Raw genomic sequence first — 21,045 nt, forward strand, 5'->3', positions numbered from 1 at the left:
TGGGGCCAGCTGCTTCTCCTACGAAAAAGTACAAGTCAGCTGTTTTCCGGCATGGCACACGCCAACACGATTGCTCGCCTCCAAATGTTCCGATCGACGTGAAAGCCGACCGATGGGGAGGAGCACGGCGAACGATTCAGGACCCAAGGTGAGAGACCAGAGGGAAAGAGATAAAGAGAGATGGAACGAGATAGAGAGGGCTGGAGAAAAATAGAATGACCAGAGGAAGAGAGATGATCGAGCGAAGATCAATGAGTCAGCCGTTCGACGATTGATTCCCCCGATTTATTCAGCCCGGATGGCACACCGCTTTGAATCATAATGGAACGCCGTGACAACGAGACTGCGATGATAACACTGGAAATTCTTCGCAGCGACGCGACGCGACGACGCTCCAGCTGCCGCTTTCTCAAAGAATCAGCTGTTTCCCGACGCACATGTCAGAAACGGGTGCGCGGCAAGCCGTGATAATTACGAGAAACGGTAGAATCGAAGCCGAGGCGGACGTGGTTTCCGAAAACTGTAATTTATGTTCACCACCGGAACCGTTACAAATTTCGACCGAGTCCGCGTTTTTACTCGACGGCTACAGATCGCACCAATTCCAACGTGCGAAACTGCATTACATTCGGGGAAAAGTTGTTTTCTCAATATTAATTTACGCGCTATTCGTCGGTAGTCGTTGATGTGGATCTGTTCTTCGAAAGGATCCGCAAGTTGGAAATGATTTCAGATGTTGATACTACTACACGAACTAAGGGGAATCAGTGGAATTTATTTAACCTACGGGCGAAAGTGTGGTGTTGGAGATAAATAAATTCGTGTCGAATTTACTCGGGGGGGGGGGGGGGGGGCGTCACATATTTATAAATAAGAAATAAGTCCGCAGAATACATTCAGTTCGTTTGATTGTTTCAATTTATGTTAATCATGTTAACATAATAAATTGAAACAATCAAACGAACTAAATTTATTCTACGGACTTATTTGTTATTTATAAATATGTGACGCTGCATAAATTTGATATGAATTTACTAATTCGCAACATTATACAAACGTGCAATAGTTAGCAGAAGTTATTATTGTTTATTTAGTGTTAAATGCTGTGGAGCGTTGAAGACTAAGAAACATTATTTGGTAAATTATTGAGATATACTAAGTTTTCTGAATTCTAAATTTTCACAGTATTAATCTGTTTCTTCTTGAGAAACAAAACGTTGTTTAACTGGATGAGCATGCAGTTTTTTAAGCAACATTTTGCGTCTATTCTGAGTGTGAATTAAAAAGAATTCTCAGAATAAAGTATACGTCTATCATATCGGGTTTAACCGAAAAAATTTACGTCTCTTTAAAAGGGAAATGTAATCCTCGAAAAATCGTGTGTTCGAGTCACAGAGAAAAGTGTGAGAAAGAAAAATTGGGAACGAAAAAGTTCTACAAAAGTGCAGCATCGCGTTTGTTCGTGGAAACGGGAAACATGTGTAATTGTGAGATGGAATGATGAAAATTAATGGAACTGTTTCAAACAAGAATATAATGGTAGAAATAGCTCTTGACAAAAGTAACGTCTTTGAATGATATTTGAGAGTAATAAATAATAAAGAAAGTTGGCGTAATTTTACTCAACATTTGCCCTAATGAATATTCAGCTGAACGAATGAAGCATTTTTTCAAATGTGATACATTCTAAGAAATAGAAAACTTGCATTTAAATAATAAAATACGTTTTATAATGCAATTTTCAAATTGAATTTCGCGGAGCAACAGTGAATAGAAAAATGTATAACTTGAGTGTGTGTGTGTGTGTGAAAATATATATAAATATAAAAATATTTTAAAATACTGATAACGAAGTGTTTAGGTACAGCCACTATCAAACGAACTATGGCTACACATTTTCGAAACACAGTCCCACTGGATCGTAATTTTCCGATAACTGGAATCTGCGTCGCTCACTTTTCTTATCAACGAATGTTAACAGTCGCGTTGGAAACACATGCTCGTGGTAAAAATGACTGTGTCGACTGTGCGAGAATTATTAATGTCAATGTAAACAGGAATATTTCGGCAGCGAAGATTCTTTCAAAATCAACACTTCCTTCACTCTTAACGGAATTCTGATTATCTGATCAGAATAATAAACGAAAATTTTTGCATAAAATGCATTTTCAAGAAAAGGTGTGTTGTGTCAATCGTGACGAACAGAAAAACAGTTTTACATTCCAATAATGTGAATCCGAAATTATTCTGACGCACATGTGCCATTGAAAACAAAATTAAAATATTTTGAAACATAGCTGTAAAACTTTATATCACTTCCATTGTGTAAGAAAATAAAATGTATAAAGTTTCCAATGATTTGATTATTCGCAATATTCATTTAGATAAAAAGCCATCGTCCTTGAACGAGCATTTGGAAACCTCTTATTGTTAGAGTACTTCACGAAGCAAATCAAATTCTGTGCTATTCCAGTTCCTTAAAATTCTGTCTTTTATTGGTATAATTCGCTAAAGATATTTCAAACGGTCATAATTCTCGCAACAAGAAACGGAGAAAAAGTAATTACACTTTCTGGCCGATTGATCGACGCGCAAATGAGAACCGCTGGCCTTTGTATCCGCTTGTCCGGAACAAGACGGGACGTAACTGGTCAGAGAAAATACACAGGGTGTGCTGGTTATACGTATGTATATAACGTCTCCTGGTCTCGAAGCAGGTGCTCCTTATTGCTCGGTCGTGGATCAGGGGCATTACATTTTCCTCGACAGCCTTAATCCAGTCCACTGATGCCTTTTTCGCACCCACTGTGACCAAACTGCGCCATTTAACGCGTATACATCAACCTGATCTGCCAGTGCGGTGACTCAAACTATAGCTTCCTAACACGTTAAGTGCCGGATGACAACCCTAAAAAGTCATTTAATTAATAAAACCGAAAGTTAAACCAGATAGTTAAAATATATCACACAGTAACTATTACTCTTGCATTTAAAAAATCTTAGTTCGTTCGTATACGGTATGTTCAGTTCAGAACTTTAAATCTAAATGTACTGGTGGTGTGCATATACATATAATTATAGAACCAAAGTAACTTTTACATCGTTAGTGATATCTAAACGAAACCTTAACAAAATATCGTATTTGTATATTTTCATTTTCTATTACTTCTAATATAGTATTTTCTAGTATAATAAAAAGATCTTGACAAAATTTCGTGTTTGTATATTTCTATTTTCTATTATTTCTGATATAGAAATATGATATTTTGTTAAATTTTCTTGAGTGAACAAATTTTGTCACGTTATACTGCTTCAAGGGCCAGGCATAACGATAATAAAAAATTGTTGTCGAGGCCTGCATTGAAATATACAAGGTTCTTCTAAAAAACCTTGTAAAATTGACATTACGCATAGCCCTCGAAATAATGCAACTTAGTCCTAAGAAGCTTTTTGGATGAAGATTTTATCTGAGATACTGTAGCAAAGTTCGTTTAATATAAATAAAAAGTGAAAATTCATAAAATTAAATAATATTCAACAGAATTATTGCAACGTACAGTGAAATTGAGAACTTCATGTAACTATGATACAAATTTCAAGAGATACATAGTTGCAGCACAAGCGATGGACACATATGTAATACCATAGAGGTCAGAACTAGCACGCGCTGCAAGAAAATGCCACGAAGTTATATAGACGTCACTACGATTTGCATAGAAAAAATGCAACTGATAGATAGGGTGAACCGTTGGCCGTCTAGTTCTGTCGCAGTTCAATGAAAGGGTGGAATTGGAAGGTTTTTATCTGGATCCGTAAGGCTTCGGAAAAAACACGAATGGTAATTCGTGTGCGTGGAATATTATATTATTGCGAGATATTTTATTTATACCGCGTAGTATTTCTTTGGTAACTGCTATACTGGCATCGCAAAAGTTTCCGACGATATTCAATATCAAACCCGTAATATAGGAGATAGTATCGCGTCCAATTTGGGAGAGAACTGTTTTTTCCCCCGTAGGTTAATAGTTTACTCGCCGGACACGCGAGGCGATTCCGTCTTGATCGATAGTTACACTTTGTTCCCACGATTCAACATCGTCCATTACAGCCATGAAAAGAGATCACTTCTAGAAAAAATACGAACTCGAAATTATGCTGGTGCTAGAGAGACAGCGTAATAGTAATTAATAGCGTTTCCAGAGGTACGTATTTATATCAATTTGAGAATAAGAATTGGTGGTTTATATCACTTTGTTTAGAGAGATTATTCTCTTGGTCTTGCGAAGTATTTTTTTGTATTTTGATCGCGAACATTTCTCGAGAAATTTGATCATCGCTAGCATTTTTAGAAACGCGTACGCGTTTATGGTTTATTTTTATGTAGAGGTAGAGCGTGAACCCTCAATGAGTAGGGATAAAAATGTCAATCTTTTTAAATAAAATGGAACAGATTTAGCCGTTCTGATGAAAACAATATTAACAGAGAATATATTGTAACAACAAATAAAATTATAATAGCAAATTTAGATTGAAATTGCCGCGCGGAATAATTGATTTAAAAATTATTCATAGAGTGGGCATTCAGCCATAAAAACTGTTAGATATAGAGGAAAATTAAAGGTCGCTGTGGGAGACTATGGTGTTGCCAGGGGGGAGAATGATGAATGGAAAGGGAGCAGTTTCGCATCAGCCAGAAATCCTGAATACGATCTTCGACGTCTAGCATTTTCTCACGAACGTCGAACTTCAAATTTATTGGGGCCTCGAGCTCCTCCATAGTTGCTCTTTCCATTAAATCTCCGTTTCCATCTCGTTTCTGCCGTTCGATGCTTTTCCTTCTGGTCGCATATTCATGACTAGAAGCATGGTAAACAATTTTATTTCTACATTTCTATCGCTATTGAGAAATTAGCTATTGTACTATACGTAAAGACAATAGGGAGGAAATTGATGGCGAAATACCGACTATGAAACTTTCGTATTTTTATCGATGAACAATCGTATTGATTCAATATTCAGTAAATGGGTGTAATATATTGATTGCAAATTTTTACATTATTTTTATGCTATTACTATTTTATTATTTTCATATTATTACTGTTATATTATCGTTATATTATTACTGTCATGTTATTTTTATGTTATTACTTTTATATTGTTTGTAAGAAATACGTTACTATTGCATTCTTCTTTCTTGCAATTACAGCAGAATATTTTTAATTTACATGAAAATCCGTAATCTCGTTATGAATTTTAAATCACAAACCTGTTTGTTATGGTTCCAACAATCCAACAAGATCCCAACAATATTTTAACCAATTTGAATTGTCGTTTACTTACCCAATTTTCGGCTATTAAGTAAAATAAATAACAGTTACGTTGAGGATAACATACTAATGGATCTACAACTAATATATACAAAGATATATTTAAAAATTTGATAAATGGAGCTCAGAATTGTCCCGCGAGCATCGTCAATTGTATAGTAGTCGTACGGAGATCCGCCGTCCGAGGGTTAATCGAATATTTCCTGCTACGGGTGGTAATGAAAGAGACTTAACCCCTAACTGTGGTACGATGTTTTTCACTAAAATAAATGGTATATTGAGATCATGATAGATCCCACATAAAAAGTGCAAAAAGTAAATCTAATTATTATAGGTGTTAATCTAACTCTAGATAAACCATTCATACTATTCTATTCTTAGCCCGTGAATAAAATAATAATAATAATAAGGTGAAAAATTAAACGTTTTCTACAAAATAAAATAGGAATACCGTGTTGGGGTTACTTCTGACCGCAATACAGTTTTATAAAAAAGACACAATCGAATTGATTGCGACTTTTCATCGCTTTTGTTGCAACTTAAGTTTGAATTATATATCATAATAATGATATATCATTGAATATATATCATAATCTCAACAATCTCGTAATAGAAAAATATGAACCGGTGATTTTAACCTTTACTGCCAACCAACGATAATATCGTTGTTAGTGGAAACAATGTTTTCTTAATATTTTCCATAAATACCAGTTTTATTTCTTAATTTATGTTCCTTCATGAATTTTCTAGTTATCAGATTTTACAAAATTTCTTTCGGAAACTTTAAACTACAACAAACAGGCTTTGGTATTTTGCGTTCATGTACATACAATTCTTTTGATCGGCACTAAAATGGTTAAGCTAGAAAAAAATTGTCAGAATCTGTACGCATTAAGGGCAATTTGATAGGTGCGCCCACACAAACGTGCAATCACCAAGTACTTCGCAATAGCATCGCTGGAATTCATTGGGTTGCATAAAAGCAATCGATCGTAGTTATGCCACGCGATGATTAACTTTCAAGTGATTTCATTGCGTTCGCACATCCGTTGTCACGGCCGGCAATGGGTGGTTGTGTTGTCTCTATGTGCGTGTACGGAATATATCGGCGGGGTGTGGAGGATGTCGTACGGCATCCCGAAGCGAAGGAAGACATGAGGGGAACAGTAACCGGTGGTAGTTGCGTTCGTACGCCCCCCACTAAGTTTCGTCGCGACGAGGAGGGACGTGGCCGCCACCACCGCCGCCACTACCACTACTACCACCATCAGCACCACCACCACCACCACCACCACCGTCATCAGCATCAGCAGCAGGAGCACCACCACTACCACCACCACTACCACCACCGCCACCACCGCCGTCGCCGCCGTCGCCGCCACCACCGCCGCCGCCGCCGCCGCCGCCGCCACCGACGTCGCGATGCCGTGTGTGAATTCGCCTTGCATCGTCGGCGTCGTCTCAGTTACCAACAGTCCGCGCGATCGTTCACGTCGAAGTATTAGTGAAGTGAGTGAAGCTGGAGAGAGAGGGAGAGAGAAAGAGAAAAGTAACCAAGAGATAAAAAAGGGAAGAGAGGATCGTGAATGAGCGAGAGGAAGATATCGAGACCGGCTGCATACGTGCGCGAGAGGGAAAACTGAGGGATAGAAATAAAAGTGGAAAGGAAGAGGAAAGGAACGTCGCGTCGGAGGGAGCTTGAGAGCAAGAGAGAGAGAGAGGGAGGGAGAGAGTGAGAGAGGGAACAGTGAGTCGGAAAGAGCGAAAGAGAGGGGAAAGCACGCTACGAGCCATGCCGCACAGTCTCGCCTGAACAAAGGAAGGCTCCCTCAACCGAGGGTCGATTCCGATCGACGAACCGTTGGTCCCCCTTCGTTAGTCTTCGCCGCGCCTCGTGCGGCACGAGTGTGTACGAAGCGGTCAGTCACGTAGCAGCGGCCGAGCCGTGCGGAACAAAGAGCGGAACAGTTGAAAAGAGGAACGGCAGAGAACGAGAAGCAAGCGTGCGTCTGTGAACCGGCTCGCCGGCAAAAGAGACAGAGAGGAAAAAGACAAACCGAAGAATAATATACGTGCTTTTTGACGGGTCGTTTCGTTCCCATTGGTCGATATAGAAGCCCAAGCACACGCACACGTACGTGCTCTCTTTTGAACGCGGAGGGAATTCCTTGGTATTCGTTGAAATTTTCCATCGGAATCGGCTCCGAGTGTATGCGGGCACGTTCGACATCGCCCCCGCGTATCGTATCTGGCTGCAATTTGTGTCGAAGTTGTTCAACGCCGAGGAAACGCGTGTGTGCTCTTTCTATCAAGGTGCTTTCGTATTTCAAGTTCAAGTCCGAAGAGAGACCGAAGGACACATCGAGTCAGATCTTCGACTGACAGGTTCCTGCGTGCATGCGTGCCGAACGTACCGGCAACCTAACCTAACGACCGTTCGCACTCCGTACCGCCAGTACCGTCGGTGACCAACGGCCGTCGTTCATTTGTACGCAAACCAACGAGAACCGATCGTCGCGTACATTGTTGCTGCCGAAAGTGCTAGGAAGCTCGACCAAGTGTGACGAAAGCAGGATCCGGATATACGAACAAAAAAAGTGACTAAAGGCGACCGATCCACACCGTCTACATCTCCCGCTTTGTGTGACATGTGCCACAGGAACACTGTGCGAGTTTGAAAGAAGTAGAGCGTTTTTTCTCGACAAAAAAATAGAATATAAAAGCAGTGTGCTCTCCGTTCAACCACCTACGGATTATCCTCGTATTTACGGTGAGTTTAATATTACACTTTTTATTCAAATTAAACCGATGACGCTGCTGCCAGCGACTCCATGTTGAAGCGGCAAAACCCAGCAGATGTAGCGTTGATAATTGCTCGCGTTCAAGTGGAATTGAATGGTCTTTCGTGGTTTCATAAGGAAACTATAGGCTCCGGAACTAGTTCTTCGCAGTTTTCGGTGAACCACGCCGAAATTGTTGTGAGATGGCGTGTGTTCCGAAGATTCTAGAATAGTCGTACTATGATTGGCTTATTCAGGAAAATCGTGACTTATTTTGGACGGTACGCGGCACAAACGTCTCTGTTTATTGTCCTTCTGACATTTCATGTGTCATTGACAAGATTTTGTCGTGGGAATGGTAATACATATCTGGATGGTAATCACCTTCCATCGAAATGCTAAGTTCTAAATAATATTAAGCGCGGATTCTAATTTCCGCCGGCACTGTTGTGTAATTACTCCACGACTCTCGATGTTTAAAGATCGAGCATTTCTAAGTTTAGAATTTTCAAGGTCTCGCGGCTCACCGGAGAATTGACTTCGGTCGATCAAATATTTATTGCCGTTGTGAAATTTTTTCCATTATCTTGGGAAATCGAGACTCTGCTGACTGAAAACTAGTGGAAATCAATATAAACGAAGATTAAGAAGCCTGTGACTTGTGCCAAGGTTAGGCAATACATATTTGCGAGCGTTAGGATTTTCTGAACTTGAAAATTGAATTCGATATTTACAGTTTCGAATTCACCGTGTAATGAATTATAAACAGAATTGTCAGTCTCATTATTTATGTACGATGTTTATTTATTAATAGTAATTTATTCGTTGGAAAATTTAATTGATGACTGTAGTATAGTCAACTATAAATATTCTTGTGGATTGTTAAATGTTTTCTTTCTTTGTGATCAAGACTTTGAAGTTTATGCGGTTCGCAGACCATCCTACTTCCGGTGACATTCATTACAGCGAGCGGCTGTTACAATATTCAACAAAATTCGTTCGTCCCAAGCATACAAATCTAATTTATTATAAACATAGGGACGTCATCGGAACTTTTTGATATTTGTACTTTTTCAGTAATTCAAATTTTTTAGCACTTCTCGATGTTTCCTGTTATTTCTAGAAGCACTGAAATTTTCAATAATATTTTCTTAAATATAAATCGCGTCACGCATTAAGTACCGCGATATTTGACAGTTTCGATTTTCTTGAATTTTAGAGAATGTGAAGTGTCACCTTTAGAATCTTGACTTGCGCGTTCAAGGGCGCCACCATTTTCATCCCCTGTTGCTCTCGTGACTTCAGCATATAGGAAGCCGACGAGTAACATTTTTCTTGCATGAAAAAACTATGATCTACAACGAATTACAGCTGAATTTACATTATGATTATTTAAAAAATATTTCAATTTTTGAAAATGGTACCAGATGTTTTGAAATTACTACGTATAATACCTTCAAATAGTGTATCTCAAAATGAAAACACTAAGAGCGACAGCTCAGTAGTACTTTATAATCAGTTTTGGAAATCTACAATTTTAAGAAAGAAGAATTAGTACATTATTTTGTTACAACATTTTTATTCAAACTAATTCATTAATTCACAAATTTCTTTCATACGTTTCTCTTTTTGACACAAGTTTTATTATAATAGTGATGAATTCTTCTCGTCGTTCGAGGGTTGATAATATTAACTGTTTCTTTTTAAGAAGAAAATATTAATTTATTTATAGAAATACCAGAATTTCTCGATTTTGCGCGAATAAGCGAGTTGATTAAAAAATTTCTCGCAAAAATATTCGAGCCGGATAATGCGAAAACGAAAAAAATAATTTCGAAACGAGTTACGTCGACTCGTCTGGTAATTCTACCGTTAAGTGCTTAACATTTTTATTGTTGACCCGAAAGTCCGAAAAGCTGAATACGCGAATTCATATACGCTGGCACGATGAGTTTTATTCGTCTCTGTTCTCGAGCGAGCGAAATTCATAACAGAAAGAACGGACGGACGGCCGGTATAAGCGTGCTCGAAGGAAACAGCTATCAAAATTCATCGAGATCAAGTGGGTTTCGCCGCGAAACAAGCTGGTTTTGTACTCGTGGCATCGAGTATCTTCTCCTCGCGTTGATGATTCATTTTCGAATGGAATAATGCGCGTTCATCGATGCAGGTCGCTCATCGATTTCTCTCCTGAACGAAAGGTTTGGCTCTTCGAGGGAGATCAAACATACATTTGAGAAATATTACATCTTCACTTTTCGAAGCTAATTATTAATTACGAGGTCTAGAATGTAAATCTTAATGGTTAGCTATTAGAAGCCCCTTCTTGTGGTTCATGTTCCTTGTCTTGATCAATCTAATATTAGTTTAACTCATAGATATTGATGTCTGAACTTTTAACGTCCTCCTCCTTCATTTTAATGATTCACTTTATTGCAAACTACTTTTTTTTCCTGTACAGTTCTTATAATCAATATTAGTATAAACAAACCGAAACAAACTTGTGGCAGTTCAATTTAAAATAATATGCATTAAGTTGAACATTTTCTCGGTCATCAAGCATTAATAATTCAAGCAACATGAATGTTATTCATATGCTTTTAAATCGAAACAAAATTTGATTCTTTTGTTATGAAAATTTATAAATAAAAGTAAGTGGAGACATACATGAAATAAATAAAATGTCGTTATATCAGAGAAATTGTTAAGGACGAAGTGCTAATCATTGCAGCTGTGAAAGAAGTCGGAGTATTAATACTGAATATACCGAGCTATCAAAATACGAAGTACAAAAATGTACCGATTGAAATTTTTCTCAACTTGAATTACTCTCTGCGTACGTGTAAATTAATATTTCAACGTTGCATAAAAATGACAAAATTTTATTTTCCTGTATGAGGCACAAAAATGCTCTTAACGAGATTTTAATTAAATTTCTCCATGTACGAGTGAGTTAATATACAAAATAAATTCGGACAGTGGCATTATAAATGAATAAAAATTCTACCATGTTTTATAATGATACATATTTGATAATTAATTGTAAATATTGTAACAAAAAATATGTTGAGTAAGTAGAATAGACTTTAATCATTAATTATTTTATTAGCACCGATAATAATCACAAATATTCTATCGAATGTATAAAAATATATTTTATTTAAGAGAGTATTTTGCTTTCCAAAGAGAATACGACAAAATTTTGAAAATTTGATTCACACAGAATAAAAGGAACTGTACCAATTATAACATGTACAGTAGAGAACACTGTATCAGTTCCGCGATAAACGGCAGAAACTCGTGTAGAGCGAATCAGAAATCCTGATAAGTATAGCCATCGAGCCTATAGAATCGTTTCATTCATAACTCCGAGGATATACGCTTGCTTCGTGACAGTACATGAGTCACTTTTACGCGATTCCGAGTAAATACGTTTCACTTTAAAACGTCCACGTGTTCGGTATAGAAGGTTACGTCAAAACACTAGAATTTTTCTTTCGGACTGACAGAAAATCGTTGTCGCATTTCCGAACGAGAATTAACGCGGCGGGTATCCCAATTATCGACTGAAAGTACAAACTTAGTAGTGAATTGTGATTCTATCGGTGCAACATTTGTTTGGAGTCCGATGAAATTGTCAAGGAAATTTAGAATTTTTGACTGCAATTTCTGTCCCGCATTATGATGCGAATTTCTAGAAAGAAAAGAATTATCGCCATCGATTGCAAGAAATTGAAACCAAGTAGCAAGTTCTTTCTTCCAGCAATAATTTTAATAGATTAAAAATAATTAACATTTTAAAATTCACTTGTTCTTCCTACTATTTTAAATTGCAGCTACTCAATGTTGCCATAAATAAATACAATTTGTAGTGTAATAATGTAAAAACAAATAAATCAGTATCTTCGAAAATAAATATTTTAAAGAGCAGAAATTGTTCTAACTTTATTAGGACAACTATATCTTTATTAACAAATAAACAAATTGTAATTTATTAATCCTGTTTATGATGGCCATATTAATTAATTGAAACTTGTTTATTTATTACGTTCTACGGGATACGACTAAGCTGCATAAAAAGGTTTTTCTTTCGTTTTTAATAGCGCTTTTTCGGCAGCTATTAAAACCGTGTACATAAATCCTCGAATATCGTCAAAAATAGCCAGCAATTATCGGGGAATATTTTACATTCTCGTCGTTGGAAAATTTGATCAACGCACGCAAAAATACGGGGTCTTTTTTTACCAGTCGAGCGTCGTCTGCGGTACTTGTGTTGATGAACTAAATTGAAATTACCAGTTGATTATATGTTGTGTACTTTTTAAAAAAAACGATAGCTCCTCATTTTCTTTTATCTAGAACAGGATAAAAATTTTCATATTCTTCTTGGTTTATCATATTTTTCTTGGTTTTTCATATTCTTGGTTTTTCATATTCTTGGTTCTTCATATTCTTCTTGGTTCTTCATATTCTTCTTGGTTCTGGATATTCATTTGGGTTTTCATATTTATATGATCGTATACTATTTTCTTGTGTGTGTGTGTTTTACATTAATTTTTCTTTTATTCCTGATTTTTGCATGAGCTCAATCGATTGATTATAGGAGTTATTTCTAAAGTAGAATTATTTCTTGTACGGTGAATGTCGCACGACGATGTACACGGTTCTAATCAATATGTTCCATACTCGGTGTTCAATAAACAACATATACCAATATTCGGCTTATTGTCGGTATTAATATGACGTCGTTAGCACATTGCGTACCGGCGGCGTTTAATCAGTTTCCGTTACATTAGGGATCCGCTGAACCGATGGCTGAGGTTTAATCGATCAACGAGCGAATGTCATAACGAGAACGCTGAGATTTCATTTTTACTGAATTTCAACGATAATCGTCGTTAATACCCATTATATTTTCACAGCTGCTTTGAAGGCGCCATTAAAGCCACTAATATAATAAGCGTTTTTTGCGTTTTATAAAGAATCGATATCATCATTTCAATCATGCAACCGGAAAGTGATTTAGGGTATGAAATTGAAACAGTGAAAGAAATGATTGTAGTTTTAACGAAAGTGAATTTAAATCGATTCTTTCTTCATATTTACAGACCTCACACTTTAACATCGAACAAATATTATTTTTCAACTGTTTTCATACTCTACACAGTTTCAATAATGTTCTCTTTCCTCTCCATTTGTTAGAATATCGAACGGTGTAAAAGAAAATGTTCCATCGTTACGAATTGATACAATGCTATCGAATTTAAAACATTATTAATTGTTTAAGACGATCTGAATTATCGAATTTTTTTTCGATGCGTCTAATTTTTCCGAGTGTTCGAAAGATATCCGCACAATATTCATTGTGTCATTTGAATAATTTACGTAGCAACATAAGGTCATGGAGTTATCGTGATAATTAATTCATCGAGCGCGAAACGCCAGACCCTAATTGCACATCGATCGACTCTATCTCGTACTGCCAGCTGATTAAGCCTGCAGCGTGTGTAGTTAGACGGTCGTGTTGACTTTAACATTGACCTATTATGTTTTACTTTTTTTTGTTAGTAGGAGTCAGCCTTCGCACGCTGAGGTTACTGTCATTCACAGAACTCTGACTCTGAGAACAGTCACGACAAAGAAAACAGTAAACACAGGAATAAAGTAGTAGACGCAATAACAATGAAAGCAGTAAACGTAAAAATAACAATGATCGACCAAGTTAAGTAAGAAACTAAGATATTGCCAAATTAACGGTAAAAATCAGTATGTAATCTTCATCTGTTTAGTATAAATGAGAACAAAATAAGCATAAATCCTTAAAAAGTCGGTGAAACATAAAATATTATTAATTTCATTTATGTTATGTTAAGTCCGCGAACATAATCGCCGCGGATTTCTTGAGTGCGCGGTATGTAAAATAGTTGGATTGTATTAACGTAATAAAACTTTATTCAGTTGTAACTGTGTTAATGGTATATCTGTGTATTCTCACGGCGCTCGGTTGATTAAATACGACTGCTAATAAACGTTGCTCGCTTAAATAGTATTTTAGACCTCGACTTTCCACCAATCACTGCGACATCCTGAACACGTGGAGTCACTGGTCAGGATGACTTTGTAAGATTTAATAAGACTTAATAGGATGACTTAATAAGATTTTCGAAGGTCCGTATTCGGGAATTGAACAATTTACATTATATTTCGTTTACATATTTGTATTCATTTATTTTCGAATCCTGAAAAATTGTTATGTTCGTGTATCCGAATCTAATAAAGACAGCTTTGGCAATATCATACAGTTAAAAACTTTTCAATGACAACAAATGTGATATTTCTTAATGATTCTGTTCTTGCGTGACTGCTACCATATTACTCTCTGTCATTGTAACAAAGGGTTCATCCCGTTGATAAATAAAGTTATTATTATTATTATTATTATTATTATTATTATTATTATTATTATTATTATAGATATAGAATACAATGACCTGTGCAAATATGGGAAATTGATTTGAGAAATCATTAAGAAACATTACATTTATTGTCACTGAAAAGTTTCTAACTGTGTGATATTGGCAAATTCGCTTTTCTTAGATTCGGATACACGAACATTACATTCTTGCAGGATCCCGACTCGACCCGTCTTCTCTTTCAGGTACTCGAAAACTATAAACTTTCGGGACCCCGACCCGGCCCGACTTAAATTTCGGATAGCTGACTTTACGGTACACCGACTTTACGAATTTTCGGGACCCGACCCGACCCTACCCTATCCGACCCGACCCGACCCAATCCGACCCAAAATTTCAGGTACCCGCATACCCCTGCTACGAGCATAAAATTTCATAGCTACCAGAAAAAATGTTAGAAAGCTTTTCTTTATTCCTAATATTAAAAAATCATACTTTATTTTCTCGTGAAAGAACGATCCCATAGATTGATTGATTTAATTTACGTTGAATAAAATGTGTACAATAATCAACAGCTGCATAAAGTTACGAAAACAACGGAACATCCAACAAAGGATAGAATATTCTGCCCACGTTCCAGTCTCATAAATGAATTCTTAAAAATAGGCGGTTGCACGAAGGTCTAACTGCGTCATGATCCTAGTTTAAATATGCCATAATCTCGGCAGTCTGTTTAAAAATCTATTCAGGACCGAAACGTGATCGTAGGTAAAGGATCGTCGTGGGCAGCCTACGGAAACCCTGGGGATGCTTTGTAACGGTGTTTCGGTCAGATTCCTTTCGAATCTTCGAGAAATCTTTTGTATCAGCGGTTCCCGGCCTACCCTAGACCTTTTCCCTCCGAGAAAGGACCCGCATTCCTAGATGACGCGCAGAATATTCGGCTTGGAACGTTTAGGGTTTCTTCCGTCACGAAGAAAACCAGTTTTTCTTCGAAACCGACGGTCAGTTTTTCAAACGCACGTTCTAGTTCGAATGCCACGTTATTTTTCTATGTCATGTACCATCTTCCTTACCCCGGAGGTGGCCAAATTTCCATTCTCTGAATTCTTGAAAATTGAGTATGTATGGTCAGCATACAGATTTCTAAGCGATCCTTCCTTTCTGACAATAGACGCGGTTGAAACATTAGATTATACACGAAATAATAGAGAACCTCTCGATTTTTCAACTCTGATGACGTGCACACATTCTTTTGGTGTTAGTTATGTCTTCCAATGTTTATATAATTTTGGAACATTGTTTGTAGGTATCGATTGCTACTACCCCTGGTAAAAATTATTTGTACACCCTTCAAAAGGCAATAATTTTTTTAAAACTCGACCAAATGGCATAAACTTACCGAATTTCATCGTAAATTTTCGTTTTCGAAAGATGGATTTGACAATGAGACATCAAGAAACAAATTAAATTGGGAAATAGGGGACGGATGAGGGTTACAGCCAAAAAGAATCATGGCTGAAATTGTTTAAGAGAATCTTAATTTGATCTTCAATTTTAAAAGATCAGGAAATTGCCGGCAAAGTATTAAGACGAAGAAATACTGTTTTTTTATTGAAACTTCTGGTCCTTGCAATCGATTTTTATTTCACAATTTACGTAACGCAAGCTTGATGTATCTTTTCGATGCTGATTGTATAATTTCAGATATTAATCATGTTAGAAGTGTGCACAAATATCTTAAAAACCAGCACACAATTCGTTCCATATTCGCCGTCTATTAATTTTGCATGGTTCATACTCCGTGAATCAAACTTAATTGATTAATATAATTTTTCTTACGTCTGAAAGTTTTATTTGACACACGAAATCTATCTTAATACCGTAACTATTAGTTGGGTTATCTGTTTCGTAGAGCAAATCTATTTCTATCTATAAATAATATATTTGCCGCTTTATAATTTGCTCGATCATTAATACAGTTTTTCGATCAATTGCGATCTTAGCTGCGGTTTCCAATGTGCAATGTTTACAGATTACTATGGTATATACGTTGTGCATTCCTCGCGCTTGCAGATATTCCCGCCTAGTCTGCAATTTGATGCGTTGTCAGGGTACAATTTGACGCAATTCTAGATATAAATATACACTGTGATAACACACAGCACGAGGTCGACCTCAGCTTTCCTCTTTTTGCCACGATTTTTGCAGTTTCTTTCCAATTCCTTGCCAACGCTCCAACCTCTATCAACTTCAATATTCTGAAGATCCTTGGATCGTTCCGTTCCACTTTAATTAATTAATAAACATGGAACGTGTCGCGTACGAGATAGGCGCGGTCGGTAAACATAGTCGGTCAACATCGTTTTACAAAATTCACCGTGGCCAGAGATGACAAAGTGTAAATGGTTGTAAGCAAAAATGCAATGAATTCGAAGTTAACGTTGTAGGTGCGAAATTAACTAGTTAGCTGTTGTAACCTCTTTGAAAAATATGTACCTAAATGTGTCGCAAAGGAAAGAACAACTATGTACTTTTTCACTATTTATTCATTTTATATCGTAATTCGTAAGTAATGTAATTTAATTACTTAGTATTTTTTAATTATAATGTAATATATTATTTTTTTTAATATAATATATTATTAAATATTAATTTTTTAATTATAATGTAATTGAATTACTTTATAATTATAATTTCTTGAGCAATGCAATAATAATTTTGCACAACTCTGGTCTTAGCCCCCTAAATTGTGACACTTGTTGTTAATGCAAAAAGTGATGTATGCAAAATTTGGAAGTATTTCAACCAAACACGTCTAACAATATTTCTGAAGTAACGAAATATATTTACGTTTAAAAAAGTATAATGGTCGATTTGATCCGAAAAGGCGGACCCGACTGTCTTAAAAGCAGCTTAATCTTTAAACTCTCCCATAACTATCTTAATATTCATCCAAATCGAATGAACTAAAAATCATATTAAAGCTTGTACTTCCTACTTTTTGACTCTCTATATCATCTTTATCGCAATCGGTGTCTAAAACGTAAAACCGGTGTATAAGAAGGTATATTAATTTAAAAGAATTTCTTGATATTAATTAACCATTACAAGTTATATAAATATTTGTTCACGTATAAATAGGTTAAATAGATTAAATTTCATTGAAAGGAAATGTTTCTAACACATGAATATATAAAAAGATACATATGACATTAATATAATGAATATTTATTTAGTAACTAAAAAAATGTCAGTAATATCTAACAGTTAAACGGAATAACAAATGTAAATAAATAAATGGATAGATAGATACACAAATAATAGATAATAAACAATAAACTTCAGTCTCAGTAAAATAAGTAACATTAAAAACTGGTCTTCAAGAATTGATAGACATAATTCATAATCCATTCCAATGCTGCGACATTTCAACTTCGATCAGTTGTAAGCACTGTTATCCGGACGAATCCGGAAAAAAATTTAACGCTATTATAATTATGAATCTTCCCGAACACAATGATACCAATAAAAATGTTGGAACGAACTGGGAAATTAAGTTCGTTAATAAAGTTTGATAATTGCACAGGATATGAGTAGATTATTTTTTGTTTTCGAAGTTTAATAACTACGCAAATATACGTGTAAAAGAAGCTATACCTGCGTAAGGCTGTAGTTTAGACCTATTTTAAAAGCTCCTCCCATAAGCAACAATCTGTAAAATTGTCTTAAAAACACTGAAAAATCGATGGCAAATGAATGGTGCTTTCATAGGTGGCTCGAAAAGAAAGGGGAGTCAAAAATTTTAAACATTCAAAGCATGTCACTGTTGTCAGAGTTGTCTAAAAAAAAGGTTGGTACATTGTTCCTCATACATGTTATTATCTAGGGAAACATAAATTTTGTGTATCATGCAAACTTTTTGCAATATGAATTTGGCCACCTTTTCGGGTCAAATCGACCACTGTGCGTCGTCTGATTGCTTCTAAATTTTGGGCGCATTATTTTCTCACCAAGTGTCACAGTTTAAAGGAGTAAGTCTGGACGAAATATAGTAATTTCTCTCCCTAATCCGCACCCAGATTGCGCACAAAAGTGGGCACTTTCAGAAGAGAAGATCCGATTATTCGAGCCTTGTGGCTCGTTTTTGTAATTACCGATTGTCAACAACTATAAAAACGAGACGCAAAACTCGAATAATCGTATCTCCTCTTCCCAAAATGGCCATTTTTGTGCACAATCTGAGCGCTAATTAAGAAGAAATGACTGTAGAAAGTCGGAAAATAAGGACCGCTATAATTCATCCCGGTGCACGGTTTTAGTCAGACCTTTACCATCGCAAATATTCAGGAAAATAATTTTCGGCGTCGAAATATCGAGCAGAAACGAATACATAGCCGGTTCCACGTCGTAGACACGAGCCATTGCGTATCTAATTAACGCGATTACCTTGCCGCGGAACCCGTTCCCGCGGCTATCGTACCCTTATTTAGGAGCGACTATGCTACTGTATGCTTGCTCGTGCTTGTGTACGCTTGCTTATATGCACTTGTGCACGGTTATGTACGTTTGCTCATGGTTGTGCACGCGTGTACGCGTGTGCGCGTGCGTTGAGCAGCGAAAGTAAGCGCTGTCAGGAATCGTGGAGAGTGCTGCTTCGATTTATCGGCATCGAGTAGACGAAAGAGTCCCGCGATCGAGCCTCAAAACGCTCGTGCACGCCGCTTACTGGCTCCGGTCTGCTCTTACATAACCGTGTAGACGGTAAGGAAGGCAATTACGTATCGCGAAACGTGTGTAGGATCATTAAGTTACCTCGCGGTATTAGCTCGAGCTAAATTAATCGCGACTCGATCAAGACTGTGGGAAAGTTACCAGGAACCGGGACTACGTGCTCCGGATACTTTCCGACTCTCAAAACTCGCTGCTGGATCGTGGGCGTATCGTTTTTCTTTTTGGAAAAGCGTAATCGCGCGATTACGTTATCTTTATTATTAAAAATAACACGAAATTGGATTATTTACTTAACGTTAAACTTACCGCGTAGTAAAGGTGACTGGCTTGTGTTATTTCATAATGATAAGTTGATTGTATGGAAAGATTGAATGTATTCAGTCTTTTTCACAAAATGTATTCAAACTTTTCTTCACGTTTATCACAATGTATGCTTGCATTCAGATATTACTTCAATCATTTTCTCCGATAGAGTTTTTATAATTTCAACAAATTTGAAATAAAAAAATGTGAAAACGGTGATTTCAATCAACTCGGTTTAGTGTGAATCAGACCGGGGCAAATTGTATTTCAAATGAAAATGAGATCTATTTCGAATCGTTGTTTTTAATGCTGCTATTTGAATATAGAAATAATATCGATCCATTTGAAATAATAACACTATCAAATAATGAATTATTTTGCGATTTTTTTATTTCAAATATGACAAAAGGAAATAATTCTTAAAATAATATGTGACGAAAAGACTTGGAAAGCTTTACATCAATTTACATTAAAAAGATTTCATTTGACAAAATTTTTACAGCAATTTAATCTTAGCGATACCTTGTCTCGAAAAGTTTACCTTTAAGAGATTTCTGATGAGGTACTTTTTATATTGTCGATGAAGAAAGTAAACATACCACTGGCGCAGAAGACGAAAGACGGATGTTATTCTTTAGAAAAATATGTCTCATCGGATAATCATTTAACATAGTCAGATCGGTCCTACTCAAAGCTAATAATTTAATAATTGAGTCACCATATAATTTCACAAGAAGCATTTCACAATTATCAGAAATAATTATTCCAAATAATTCTAAAATAAAATAACATTTTATTTAAAATAATATTTCAAATAATGTTATTTCCAAATATGCCCAAGTCTGGTGTTAATACTGAATCATTGTAATAAATGCGTTTGCAAGAAACCTTCGTATTACCTTTTAGTTGTAGAGATAATTCGTACAAGTAATGTGCTATATTCATTGAAATTTGCAATCACTGTAAGCTCTGATTTATGCGGATAATATTATTAAAAAATCTGAGGTGTGTGTGTGTGTGTGTGTGTGTGTGTGTGTGTGTGCGTGCGTGCGTGCGTGCGTGCGTGCGTGTGTGTGTGTGTGTGTGTGTGTGTGTGTGTGTGTGTGTGTGTGTGTGTGTGTGTGTGTGTGTGTGATACTAAAAAGTGTTTACTAGGAAAAGTCTTAACCAGCAAGTAATCGATGAATTAAATAAAATGTTCTTAATGCAATTTATGAGGACCCAAAGACGTAATATCGAAGATAATTTTACTGTTTATTTAATGTCTTGAATTTATATTTCATACAAATGCATAAACATGCGCGCCGATATGATAGTAACTTCGTATCGGTTTCCAATACTCGCTTCGATTTTCATTATTATTTACGTTGCCTTATAAGTATTCTTATCGCTCCAACTTTGCTACACTCGCAGAACGAGGAATTTCAACTTTCCAAGCCTGTAATCGGGATAAGAATGTATTCTTCGAACGATCGACTAAAAAGGATC

At 36.4% G+C, this 21,045-nt stretch overlaps 1 protein-coding gene across 8 annotated transcripts in view; it reads left to right on the forward strand.

Moving 5' to 3' along the window:
• Positions 1 to 21,045, forward strand: part of brat (tripartite motif-containing protein brain tumor) — a 153,663-nt gene that overhangs the window by 13,608 nt on the left and 119,010 nt on the right. For 2 of the 8 annotated variants that reach the window (XM_033481345.2, XM_033481354.2), the window contains exon 1: positions 6,783 to 8,097. The exons of the other annotated variants lie outside the window; for them this stretch is intronic. The gene's annotated coding sequence lies outside the window, so the exon portion shown is untranslated. Of the gene's footprint in view, positions 1 to 6,782; positions 8,098 to 21,045 lie in introns of those variants that run through there. 8 annotated transcript variants of the gene reach the window in all.

The sequence above is a fragment of the Megalopta genalis genome, chromosome 3 (assembly GCF_051020955.1).
Source record: "Megalopta genalis isolate 19385.01 chromosome 3, iyMegGena1_principal, whole genome shotgun sequence".
Lineage (NCBI taxonomy): Eukaryota > Metazoa > Arthropoda > Insecta > Hymenoptera > Halictidae > Megalopta > Megalopta genalis.